This window comes from Pseudorca crassidens, chromosome 13 (assembly GCF_039906515.1).
Source record: "Pseudorca crassidens isolate mPseCra1 chromosome 13, mPseCra1.hap1, whole genome shotgun sequence".
Lineage (NCBI taxonomy): Eukaryota > Metazoa > Chordata > Mammalia > Artiodactyla > Delphinidae > Pseudorca > Pseudorca crassidens.
The window spans coordinates 49814725-49829101 of NC_090308.1; the positions used below are offsets into that span (position 1 = coordinate 49814725).

Here is a 14377-nt window from a genome sequence, read left to right on the forward strand (position 1 = left end):
ACTCGCCACAACTACAGAATGCCCATGGGCAGCAACAAAGACCCAACGCAGCCAAAATTAAATTAATTAATTAATTAATTAAAAAAAAATCGGGGGAAAGGGGAGGTAAGGTATAGGAAATAAGGCCAGGAAGGTTGGTAGAAAGAAATCATTAAATATGATCTAAAATGCTGTCACTTGGATGATAATGTATGTGTCTAGGAGTCTCGGGGTCAAAGCAGGCAAGGTGGGGACAGATGTGAGGAGACGGGAAGGAAGTGGGTCTGTCTTTAGGTAGGAAAGTGAACATGAGAGGCTCGCAAAAAGAGGCCCAAGTTCCCCCTCTCATCAGCTCTCCTGGGGTCAGGCCCCATCCCGCTGGACCACACTGATTGGAGGAAGCAGGGGACTCTCAGGCGCTGGTTCACTACCCAGGGTTCCCTAAGGGCCAACCTGTCACCACCAGGCCTGGGACAATTCTGGAGCACCTACTGGCCCATAGCCATTGCCCTGAAAATGGACCTCTCCTCCCCTACCTACGGACACCTGAAACCCTGTTAAAGAGGAAAAAGGTAACGACAGAAGGCTTGAAATGAAAGCTTGGCAGGGTCACACCTCCTGTGGAAGAACCGGTTACCTTAACCTTCCCTCCAGCCAAAGGCGGCTACAGGGAACTGGACGTTCACCTGGGGGTGGGCTGTCAAGAGAGAGGGAGGAGCTTGTGAAGTGGAGAGCCAGCGACAGAAGAGGGACCTGGAAGGCGTCCCGACTCTGGGGAGTCCCCCTGTTACCCTCAGTGGACCCAAGACAGCAGACACCGTGCCGCGGGTTAGCCTAAGGAAGCAGTGCGCGGCCCCAGGACCCTTCTTTGCTTGGTTACGTAAGTTCGCCCATTTGGTCTAGCTGTCGGCGTTTCCGCTGGGGCAGTCTACTGGTCCTTCAGTCCCTTCAGTCATCTGACGGCTGCCTTCACGGTGACAGTGGAGGTGATGGTGTTGCTCCAGGCACCACAGCACCAGAGCCCCAGCGGCTCACCTCTTGCTTTTGGATTTGCCGCAGAAGGAGCAAGTGTACTTGGTGTGCAGGTTGATTTCAAATTCCTTCACCATCTTCCTGAGGGAGGTGCCATAACCAGCTCTCTACTTGCCAATGACGCCCGCCTTCCTGGCGCCTTCACACACTGCGTCCCAGCTCGGAGAGGAAGCCACGCCCTTTATGGCAATGTCGACAGATCACTGTAAACTGACTTCATCCCCAGGAGATTTGATAATTGAAGTAACATAAAATTTGCTATTTTTAAAAATGACTTATTGGCCAAATCAGAGGGGGGTATTTCAGTCACTGAGACATTGATAAACAGACTCAGAAAAAGCAGGAACTGGCACATGCCCAGTTCAGGTGCTGCATGGGGATGGGGCAGGGGCAGGATGAGAATTCTTAGGGAGGAATCCTACCACCCGCTGCTTCGCTAGCAAAGGATACTTCTTTCTTCTACGCGCTAGCTCTCCTGCCTCAGAAAGGAGCTGCTTGCTTTACAGAAAATCTCATCGACCATCAGCACATCCTATGAGGTGTGCATCCTTCTCCTGGTTAGGCAGCGGTCAAGGCCCTGGCCTGAAGCCATACCCCCGTTCAGTACAAAGCTGGGGCTGAAGCAGGCCTGTGAGACTGCGGAACCCTCAGTCCTGACTGCAGTGCACACCCCCAAGACCTCCCCTGTTCCACCGGGACTTGAGGAGGCAGCACGCCGTCTCCGGGGGGGGGGGACGTCTACCCCTACACCCCACCTCCGAGATGTGAAGGGCACAGCAAGAGAGAGGGTCTAGCTTGCATCTGGAGCGCCTTTTTGCCCCCTTGAGCCAGGAGATCTGCCAGGGCCCTAATGTGGCGGGGGACAAAGTGACCCTGCACCCAAGGCTGTGCGGGGCAGCCTGGCTGGGACCCAGGGGAAGAGGGTGGCGGAGATTCTGAGGTGTCTGTGATGACAGAGAGGCAAGGGGAGCCCAGATCCACAGGGAGGGGCAGCGAGCCCACAAATAGGCTGAGAAAGAACACACCAGGAGTTCACAGGCAGCTGAGACCAGTGAAACATCAAACCAGCCAAACACAGCTTAGGGGTCCCGGAGAGTGTTCACACGCACAGACCAGCATAAGGCCGGGGGCCCATCCCACCCCCAACTGCCATGACATCCTGGGAGGCCTCTGCTGCCGCCCCTCCGCTAGGCAGCTTCTAAGATAGGAGCAGAGGAGTGGAGGCGAGCCTGGAAGACTGAGCAGCATGGAGACAGAAGTCACCCTAAAGACAGCGTAGTGATCACTGCATCGAAGTCGAAACTGGTCACTCAGTCTGGCTTCTCTTTACCTCCATCCAGTGGGTAGGGGCCTCACAGAAACCACGACATACATTATTTTGGACATGCAAGCACAGTGAGCACAACAGAAGTCCTGCTTCTCACTGCAATCACTCCCTGGGTACCACCTAGGCTACACTTGGCAACCTCGTCTTGTTTTTTCCATAAAGTATGTCACGTGCCTCTCCTAGAGGAGGCCCAGCTCACATCTGAGTTTCTGTGCAAGTTGTCAGGCCTCCCCCGGTGCCAGTGCCGGGGCGGATGGCAGGATCTCTCAGGGGCCTAATCCTCCCCACTTAGCAAGTTATGTTTTCAACACGTGGTCTCATCTTGAGGCACTAGGGGCCCTGTGTGTCCCTCCTCCCTACTTGGGTTTCCAGAGAGTGAGGGTAGAGGGTGTAGCGAGCTCCAGGCTGCAAGGCAGGTAGTTGTAGGAGGCCCAAATCACCAAGAATTCCAGGCCTGGGGGGGTTCATCTACCCCAACTCTGCCACTTGAACAAACCAGGAAACTGAGGCCCACCACGTCATAAAGCCAAGACAGCCCATGCATGGGGCTCCCTGTCCTTTGCAGCCCTCCCCTGGGGTCCGGGACAGGGTGTACGTGGAGGCCTCCCAGGAGGGCTAGCGGAGCACACCGGTTCTGCTCACATCCGTTTTCCTTCAGGCCAGCCTTGACTTCGAGACCCACCTACAGTTCCAGTTTGTTCTCCTTCTTGCTTTCTTAAAGAAAATTTTCAATGAACTTTACAAGTTAATTAACCTTTCCCACTGTTTGGCCTCATCCTGGTCCCTGTGCTCTATATTCCCCCGGCAACAAATCCCACTGTTTGCCTATTGATCAGCTGTAAATCGAAGCTTTTACAACCTATTAAGTCACACCAGATCGACTAGGTGGTTTTTGCAAAGTCAGCATTTTGGACAAGCAGGGTTGTTCCTTCTCTACCAGCTTCAGAGATGGGGGAGAGTGCTCTGTGGCGGGGATGGGGGCTGTTGACTTTGGAGCTGACCAGTGTGTAAGGTTCCAAGCTAAATTTAGCTGGACCCTCCCAGCTGGTTGTTATTCCAGCAACTAAGTATGGGCTTGCCCATCTGTATTTTAAGCTGAGCCCCAAATTTCCCCGTTTGGTTTTGTTGTGTTCTGCAGGACTTTGGTTTAGCTACCAAAAATATAAAGGGTTTTCTTGTGGGCTGTGAAGTAAGTTCAACCAGAGAGAGTCAGAACAAACTGTGTGGCACTGACATGGGAGTCTGTGATTTGAAGGGACCTGTCCAGCTAGTGTAGAACATTCTTGACACGCTCCCCCCATGCCCACAACCCTGAGTTAATTGTCTGAGACCAGGCAAGAAGGAAGAGCATGATTGCTAATTTGCACATGTAGAAAACTTACTGTTTTTATATGTCAACTATACCTCAATGAAACAAATTTAAAAAAAAGAAAGCTTACTGCTAAGAAGCACTTCCAAAATTTTCAAAACCCTGTGCTTAAGTACCAAACCGTATACAACAGTATGCTACCATCTGTGTAGGAAAATAGAAAATACATGTTTGCATATGCAAGTACTATTTCTGGAAACATTCACAAGGAGCTGGTAATGCCAGTTGTGTCTGGAAAGAAAAAACGAAGGACTGTAGGCCAGAAGGGTAGTGTTGGAATTTTTTCCTGTGTGCACAGATTACTTACAGTTTTTAGGTTTAAAAAAAGTATTCTTCGGCCAGTGCATTCTGTATACTGACATGTGAAGTCATGGCTTCATGATTTCCATTATTGCCATAGCAGTTTATAACACAGCACCTACCAACTCGGAAACTCCAGGAAAGAGCAAGCAAAAAGCCACAAATGTGTGAGCAGGTATGTATGTGTGAGTTCACAGTGTGCACACACACACTGGAACACATCATGTTTTTTAGCACATAATTCCACCGTGTAGGTTTTAAAAACAGAGCATCGAATGAAAAGGCTGGAAACAAATATGCCCACATGTTAATAATACTTAATTCTGCCTGGTGGGAATGTGGGTCATTGCTATTTTCTTCCCTATATTTGTGTGCCCTTAAAAAATTTCAACCCAAAAGTTTCCACTTAAAAATAGATCCTGACCCTGTGTTGTTAAAAAGCAGTGTATTAAGTACAGGAAGACGGTAAAGGAATCCCCATAGCCACAAGTCTCCAAGTGTTAATGTTCAGTCTCTTATAGGAAGCATCGGAATTTTTTTCTCATTTCACTTATTTGACATCATTCAGGGATGATGGGGATATTTGCTCATGTCTTACCCTTAGATCCGCTCATGTCAGTTCAACAAATGCTTATCAAATGAGTATGATGGGCTGGGTGCTATGGGGATACACACCACTGCCATTTCTCCCATCTTAAAAAAGAGAAAAAAGAAAGAAGATACTTTCTTGGATTCATCTCTCTCTCCAGGAGGCTCCATGCCTCCTATTCTCCTTTGCAGCAAAATTCCCTAAAACAGTTGTTTAAACTGTCTCCGATTCCTCTTTTTGAATTCTCCTTTGAACCTCCTTCAGTCACCCCACCTCCCACCCCGCACCTCCACCACATTGTTCTTGTCTGGTCACCTGTGACCTCCACCCGGCTAAATTCATTGGACGGTTCTTGGTCCTCATTGCCTTTGACCCTGCTGTAGCAGGTCTTCTACCTAGAAACATGCTGGGACGCAGTTGACCTCCTCCCTCACCGACCACTCATTCATTCTCCTTTGCTGCTTGGTCTTTTTCTCCTCTGCTTTAAAGGGTGGGGGGCTCCAGAGCTCAGTCCCCAGACCCCTTTTCTCTCTGCACTTTTTCCTAGATGATCTCATCCATTCTCACAGTTGAAACATTACTGATCTGCTGAGAACTCTCCCATGTACGTATTCAGCCTGGATCACGCCCCTGAACTCTAGGCTCACATAGCCAACCACCTACTTTCCATTTCCTCTTGGATATCTAAGGGCATCTCAAAGTTATCATGTCTACAACTGAACTCCTAAATTCCTACCCCAAACCACTCTCCCTGAGGTCTTCACCTCTCAGCAACTCCATCATTCCTGTTGCTCATGCCCAAAACCATGGAGTTATCCTTGCTTCCCTCTTTCTCTCATGTGCCACATCAAATCCACGAGTATATTATGTTGGCTGCACTTGCAAAATATATCCAGGACCTGACCTCTTCTTATCTCTTCCACTGCCACCACTCCAGCCCACACACCCATCACCTATTACTGTCATAACTTCCTTAATGTTCTCCCAGCTTCTCCCTTTCCCTTTATCCATTCATTATCAAGATAGGAACCAGGCTGGTCAGTTTAAAACACAAGTCAGGTTATGCTACCTAATCCTCTAATCGAACTTCAGGAGCTTCCCATGTCACTTAGAGTAAAAGTCAAAGTTCCTCCAACAGTCTGCTGATGAGGCCTTATGGGATCTGTCCACCACCTCCCTTCTACCTCTCATTATCTCCCTAAACTCTTCTACCACTGACCCACTTACTCATCCAGACACACTGAACTCCTTGCTGCTTCTCTAAACACAAGCATGTTCCCACCTCAAAGCCTTGGCCCTCTCTGTTCCCTCTATCTGGACTATGCTCCCCAGTAGTCACAGTTACCTGGTACCTCCTTAAGGTCTTACACTCAAGTGTTATGTCCTCAGCAAGGCCTACCCTGACTTACCCTGTCAAACATGGCAACACCCGGAGTTCCCTTTCCCCTTCCATGTTTTTCCTCCTTATCACTATAGAATACACTCTATATTTTAATTATTTGTTTCACTATTGCTTGTTGTCTACCTCTCACCGTAAAACATAAACTGCTCGAGGGCAGAGACATTTGAACATTTCTTGTTCACTCCTGTACCATTAGTGCCTGGTATGTGGTAGGTGCTCAGAAAATTGCTGTGGAATGGGTGTCATTGTTGAAAAATATTTGGACTTGGTCTTGTGGGGAGGAGTGGGGTGAAACTGAAAGCCCATGCTCCCACTCTATACCCACATATTCAACTAATCACCTCTCTTCAGAGGAGCTTCATATCTCCATCTCTGATCTCCAAATTTGTATTCCCAGTGCCCCATTAATGATCTATGAGAAACTCAGAATGCACACATTCTCAGTTTATACCTTTTTCATGTTTCTCATCTCAGAAATAGTAGGTCATTACCTACTATCCATCGAGCTATCCAGATAAGGAACCGTGATCAATTACACTTGTGTAAACATGTGTTGAGTACCTATCTTGGGGCATCCAGTAAGCCAGACCCTAGTCGCACAGGGCAGAGCATGTAGCCCCTTCCTTCAAGGGACCAAGTTTGGTGCAATTACCATTGTAACAGAAAAATGTACTATTGTTCAGTTTTCCAAAGTGGAAATATCTTATTTTTTAATGATTACTAAAATAATATATGCTCATTATTATAAAGAATTTGATTAAAGAAATAAGAGAAATAAAAATTGAAAGTCACCTGTAGCTAATCCACCAGAGGGCAGACAGCAGAAGCAAGAACTACAATCCTTCAGCCTGTGGAACAAAAACCACATTCACAGAAAGATAGACAAGATGAAAAGGCAGAGGGCTATGTACCAGATGAAGAAACAAGATAAAACCCCAGAAAAACAACTAAATTAAGGGGAGATAGGCAACCTTCCAGAAAAAGAATTCAGAATAATGATAGTGAAGATGATCCAGGACCATGGAAAAACAAAAGAGGCAAAGATCGAGAAGATGCAAGAAATGTTTAACAAAGACCTAGAAGAATTAAAGAACAAACAGAGATGAACAATACAATAACTGAAATGAAAACTACACTAGAAGGAATCAATAGCACAATAACTGAGGCAGAAGAATGGATAAGTGACCTGAAAGACAGAATGGTGGAATTCACTGCTGCGGAACAGAATAAAGAAAAAAGAATGAAAAGAAATGAAGACAGCCTAAGAGACCTCTGGACAACATTAAACTCAACAACATTCGCATCACAGGGATCCCAGAAGGAGAAGAGAGAGAGAAAGGACCCAAGAAAATATTTGAAGAGCTTATAGTCAAAAACTTCCCTAACATGGGAAAGGAAATAGCCACCCAAGTCCAGGAAGTGCAGAGAGTCCCAAACAGGATACACCCAAGGAGAAACACGCCGAGACACATAGTAATCAAATTGGCAAAAATTAAAGACAAAGAAAAATTATTGAAAGCAGCAAGGGAAAAACGACAAATAACATAAAAGGGAACTCCCATAAGGTTAACAGCTGATCTCTCAGCAGAAACTCTACAAGCCAGAAGGGAGTGGCATGACATATTTAAAGTGATGAAAGGGAAGAACCTACAACCAAGATTACTTTATCCGGCAAGGATCTCATTCAGATTCGACAGAGAAATCAAAAGCTTTACAGACAAGCAAAAGCTAAGAGAATTCAGCACCACCAAACCAGCTCTACAACAAATTCTAAAGGAACTTTTCTACATGGGAAACACAAGAGAAGAAAAGGACCTACAAAAACAAACCCAACACAATTGAGAAAATGGTCACAGGAACATACATATCACTAATTATCTTAAACGTGAATGGATTAAACGCTCCAGCCAAAAGACACAGGCTTGCTGAATGGATACAAAAACAAGACCCATATATATGCTGTCTACAAGAGACCCACTTCAGACCTAGGGACACATACAGACTGGAAGTGTGGGGATGGAAAAAGATGTTCCATGCAAATGGAAATCAAAAGAAAGCTGGAGCACCAATACTCATATCAGATAAAATAGACTTTAAAATAAAGAATGTTACAAGAGACAAGGAAGGACACTACATAATGATCAAGGGATCAATCCAAGAAGAAGATATAACAATTATAAATATATATGCACCCAACATAGGCACACCTCAATACATAAGGCAACTGCTAACAGCTATAAAAGAGGAAATCAACAGTAACACAATAATAGTGGGGGACTTTAACACCTCACTTACACCAATGGACGGATCATCCAAACAGAAACTTAATAAGGAAACACAAGTTTTAAATGACACAATAGACCAGATAGATTTAATTGATATTTATAGGACATTCCTTCCAAAAAGAGCAGATTACACTTTCTTCTCAAGTGCGCATGGAACATTCTCAGGGTGGATCACACTGTGGGTCACAAATCAAGCCTCAGTAAATTTAAGAAAATTGAAATCATATCAAGCATCTTTTCTGACTACAATGCTATGAGATTAGAAATCCATTACAGGGGAAAAAAACATAAAAAACACAAACACGTGGAGGTTAAACAATACGTTACTAAATAACCAAGACATCACTGAAGAAATCAAAAAGGAAATCAAAAAATACCTAGAGACAAATGACAATGAAAACATGATGATCCAAAACCTATGGGACACAGCAAAAGCAGTCCTAAGAGGGAAGTTTATAGCAGTACAGTCCTACCTCAAGAAACAACAAACATCTCAAATAAACAATCTAACCTTACACCTAAAAGAACTAGAGACAGAAGAACAAACAAAACCCAAAGTTCCTAGAAGGAAAGAAATCATAAAGATCACAGCAGAAATAAATGAAATAGAAACAAAGAAAACAATAGCAAACATCAATAAAACTAAAAGCTGGTTCTTTGAGAAGATAAACACAATTGATAAACCATTAGCCAGACTCATCAAGAAAACGAGGGAGAGGACCCAAATCAATAAAATTAGAAGGGGTAAAGTGGCAGGGTGTGGGTGGGGCTGTGATGAATTGGGCGATTGGAATTGACATATATACACTAATATGTATAAAATGCATAACTAATAAGAACCTGCTGTCTAAAAAAATAAAATTCAAAAAAAAATAAAAAATAAAATAAAATTAGAAATGAAAAAGGAGAAGTTACAACAGACACTGCAGAAATACAAAGCATCCTAAGAGACTACTACAAGCAACTCTATGCCAATAAAATGGATAACCTGGAAGAAACGGATAAATTCTTAGAAAGGTATAACCTTCCAAGACTGAACCAGGAAGAAACAGAAAATATGAACAGACCAATCACAAGCACTGAAACTGAAACTGTGATTAAAAATCTTCCAACAAACAAAAGTCCAGGACCAGATGGCTTCACAGGTGAATCCTATCAAATATTTAGAGAAGAGCTAACACCCATCCTTCTCAAACTCTTCCAAAAAATTGCAGAGGAAGGAACACTCCCAAACTCATTCTATGAGGCCACCATCACCCTGATACCAAAATCGGACAAAGATACTACAAAAAAAGGAAATTACAGACCAATATCACTGATGAATATAGATGCAAAAATCCTCAACAAAATACTAGCAAACAGAATGCAACAACACATTAAAAGGATCACACACCATGATCAAGTGGGATTTATCCCAGGGATGCAAGGATTCTTCAATATACGCAAATCAATCAATGTGATACACCATATTAACAAACTGAAGAATAAAAACCATATGATCATCTCAATAGATGCAGAAAAAGCTTTTAACCAAATTCAACACCCATTTATGATAAAAACTCTCCAGAAAGTGGGCATAGAGGGAACCTACCGCAACATAATAAAGGCCATATACAACAAACCCACAGCAAACATCATTCTCAATGGTGAAAAACTGAAAGCATTTCCTCTAAGATCAGTAACAAGACAAGGATGTCCAGTCTCACCACTAAAATTCAACATAGTTTTGGAAGTCCTAGCCACAGCAATCAGAGAAGAAAAAGAAATAAAAGGAATACAAATTGGAAAAGAAGAAGTAAAACTGCCACTGTTTGCAGATGACATGATACTATACATAGAGAATCCTAAAGATGTTACCAGAAAACTACTAGAGCTGATCAATGAATTTGGTAAAGTTGCAGGATACAAAATTAATGCACAGAAATCTCTTGCATTCCTATACACTAATGATGAAAAATATGAAAGAGAAATTAAGGAAACACTCCCAATTACCACTGCAACAAAAAGAATAAAATATCTAGGAATAAACCTACCAAGGGAGACAAAAATCTGTATGCAGAAAACTATAAGACACTCGGGCTTCCCTGGTGGCTCAGTGATTGAGAATCTGCCTGCCGGTGCAAGAGACGTGGGTTCGAGCCCTGGTCCAGGAGGATCGCACGTGCTCGGAGCAACTGGGCCCGTGTGCCACAACTGCTGAGCCTGGGCTCTGGAGCCTTTGAGTCACAGCTACTGAAGCCCGCATGCCTGGAGTCCATGGTCCATGGCAGGAGAGGCCACCGCAATGAGAAGCCCACATGCAGCAATGGACACCCAAAGCAGCCATTAATTAATTAATTAATTTAAAAACCTATAAGACACTGATGAAAGAAATTAAAGATGAAACAAACAGATGGAGAGATATACCATGTTCTTGGATTGGAAGAATCAATATTGTGAAAATGGCTACACTACCCAAAGCAATCTACAGATTCAATGCAATCCCTATCAAATTACCAATGGCATTTTTTACAGAACTAGAATAAAAAATCTTAAAAGTTGTATGGAGACACAAAAGACCCCAAATAGCCAAAGTGGTCTTGAGGGAAATAAAACGGAGCTGGAGGAATTAGGCTCCCGGACTTCAGACTATACTACAAAGCTACAATAATCAAGACAATATGGTACTAGCACAAAAACAGAAATATAGATCAATGGAACAGGATAGAAAGCCCAGAGATAAACCCACACATCTATGGTCAACTAATCTATGACAAAGGAGGCAAGGATATACAATGGAGAAAAGACAGTCTCTTCAATAAGTGGTGCTGGGAGCACTGGACAGCTACATGTAAAAGAATGAAATTAGAACACTCCTAACACCATACACAAAAATAAACTCAAAATGGATTAGACACCTAAATGTAAGACCAGACACTATAAAACTCTTAGAGGAAAACATAGGAAGAACATTCTTTGACATAAATCACAGCAAGATCTTTTTTGATCCACCTCTTAGAGTAATGGAAATAAAAAAAAAATAAACAAATGGGACCTAATGAAACTTGAAAGCTTTTGCACAGCAAAGGAAACTACAAACAAGATGAAAAGACAACCCTTAGAATGGGAGAAAATATTTGCAAACGAATCAACGGACAAAGGATTAATCTCCAAAATATATAAACAGCTCATGCAGTTCAATATCAAAAAAACAAACAACCCAATCCAAAAATGGGCAGAAGACCTAAATAAACATTTCTCCAAAGACATACAGATGGCCAAGAAGCACATGAAAAGCTGCTCAACATCACTATTATTAGAGAAATGCAAATCAAAACTACAATGAGAAAAAAAAAGAAAAAACTACAATGAGGTATCACCTCACACCAGTTAGAATGGGCATCATCAGAAAATCTACAAACAACAAATGCTGGAGAGGGTGTGGAGAAAAGGGAACCCTCTTGCACTGTTGGTGGGAATGTAAATTGATACAGCCACTATGGAGAACAGTAGGGAGGTTCCTTAAAAAACTAAAAATAGAACTACCATATGACCCAGCAATCCCACTACTGGGCATATACCCAGAGAAAACCATAATTCAAAAAGACACATGCACCCCAATATTCATTGCAGCCCTATTTACAATAGCCTGGACATGGAAGCAACCTAAATGCCCATCGACAGATGAATGGATAAAGAAGATGTAGTACGTATATACAATGGAGTATTACTCAGCCATAAAAAGGGAGCGAAATTGGGTCATTTGTAGAGACGTGGATGGATCTAGAGACTGTCATACAGAGTGAAGTAAGTCAGAAAGAGAAAAACAAATATCGTATATTAACGCATATATGTGGAACCTAGAAAAATGGTACAGATGAACCAGTCTGCAGGGCAGAAATTGAGACACAGATGCAGAGAACAAACGTATAGACACCAAGTGGGGAAAGCGGCAGAGGGTGTGATGAATTGGGCGATTGGGATTGACATGTATACACTGATGTGTATAAAATGGATAACTAATAAGAACCTGCTGCATAAAAAAAAAAATTCAAAAAAAAATTAGAAAGTCACCTGTAATCTCACATTCAAGAGAGAACTGTTATTTAACAGGTTAGTGTATATTCCTCCAGACATTTTTGTGTACCTATTTAAAAATAACTAACACTAAATTCTTATTATGAATTAAACATCATGTAAAGTGCTTTAAAATCAACTTGTTTTAACCTCACAATGATCCTCTGAGGTAGATAGTATTATTTTTCCCATTCTATAGATTAGGAAACTGAGGTTTAAAGAAGTTATATAAGATCCCGTTCGTTGCCAGGTGTCTCTCAGTCAACCCAGACTGAGTGATGCTATAGTAATAGCATCTTCAACATCTCAGTGTCCACACTAACAAAGGTTTGTTTCTTGCTTATGCTAATGAGCCAAGTCGACCACAGTTAGCCCTACTTCATGCCGTCTTCATTCCAGAACCCAGGCTGAAGCCAAAGGAGCACCTCTAGTCGGACTTACCTGATCATCAGAATACAGAGAAAGGAGAACACGGCTGAAGCAAATGATGGCTCTTAAAGTGTGTACTCAGGAGGCACATACCTCATTTCTGCTCTTATTTCATTAGTCAAAGCAGGTCACAGGACCAGCCTGGTATCAATGAATGGGAAAGAATAACCTTCCCTCAGGGAGGGACAGAAAATATTTTCAACAATGACACAATTCACTGAAAGTACTGAGTTTAGATTTTAATCCAGTCTGTCCTTAGAGCTTAAAATAAGCTCAACTACTATATATATATACATATATATATATATATATATATATATATATACACACACACACACACACACATATATATATATTCTAGTTCTACATATACTGCTAGGTGACCTCCATTTATGTAGTCTATATTGGACAGCTTGCTCTATTTGTGCATATAGACCTCCATTTATGTAGTCCATATTGGACAGCTTGCTCTATTTGTGCATATAGACCTCCATTTATGTAGTCCATATTGGACAGCTTGCTCTATTTGTGCATATGGACTCAGGGTATTCTTTTTTTAGGGCTGCGGAGTTTCACATGCGACACTCCACATTCTGCCTGATGAGATCCTCGTCATCCCTAAGGTCCGACTCAGAGGCTCACCCCTGGAATGAGTCATGTCTTCTTCAGCTCTCTTCAGCTCTACGGTTTACACTTTTACTTTTGTCACGTACGTGCCGTGTCTTACAGTTATTTGTATACATGTCTGTTTCCTTCGCTAGATTTTGAGCACCTTGAAGCAGGAATTGCATCTATATAAAGATTTTTATCTCTCTGTGCCTGGGCATGCTTGACAGAGAAGAGATACTCTCTGTTTATTTTGTAATATCATGGAATTATGCTCTTTTCCATCATTTCGTTACCTATACTGAATCATTTAAATATAGTGACCTCTTCAGAATTCATGCAGAATTTGTCTCAATTCTGCATGAGACAAATTAAAGAGGTTAAAGGGGTTCTCAAATATTTTGCCTTCCCATACTTGTTAAAATTACAGCAGCAATAAAAACATTAGGGAAACAAAATGGCAAATAGATATTAATACCTCCCTGCTTACTCCTTAAAGGAAGAGCATTGCAGGAGAAACACAAACCAAATATAATAATTGCTCTAAATTCATATCATCAAGTTTTCCCCTCCCCTCTCTACAGCAAAAGTTACTAAATGAATGGTAGTTAATCTTTAAGAACAGAGCTGTCGGAACAATGCTGGGGTGGAAGCAAGGAATAATTCCAAAGTGCTGGGAGCACTTGCTCATTATCTAAGAGAGGGTCTTGCCACATGTACTCCAACATCCAGAACACTCTCAGGGTTGAAAAGCTCCCTTTCTTGTGCCCAGAATGTTTATTTTTTTAAGAGTGGCAAGTAAAAACGGACCCCTAATCTGCATGGCAACTGTGGAGCACCAGCCTTTGAAGGAAAGCCCTTCCCTGACACAAAGGCCACGGCCATCTGGAAGAAAAGCCACCCTCCTAAGCAGATCAACTGCAGGTCCCATCACACTGGGCGGATCTGCCCGGAAACAGGCATCTCGCCGTTATTAACTTACCCCCTCATTAGCAGTAATCAG

The 14377-nt window shown here is 42.8% G+C and overlaps 1 protein-coding gene and 1 pseudogene across 1 annotated transcript in view; both read right to left on the bottom strand.

The window, feature by feature from the left end:
- The window catches only part of ARMC2 (armadillo repeat containing 2), a 236578-nt gene that overhangs the window by 153702 nt on the left and 68499 nt on the right, over positions 1-14377 (bottom strand). The window lies entirely within an intron of this gene.
- On the bottom strand, positions 908-14337 carry LOC137204885 (large ribosomal subunit protein eL43-like; annotated as a pseudogene).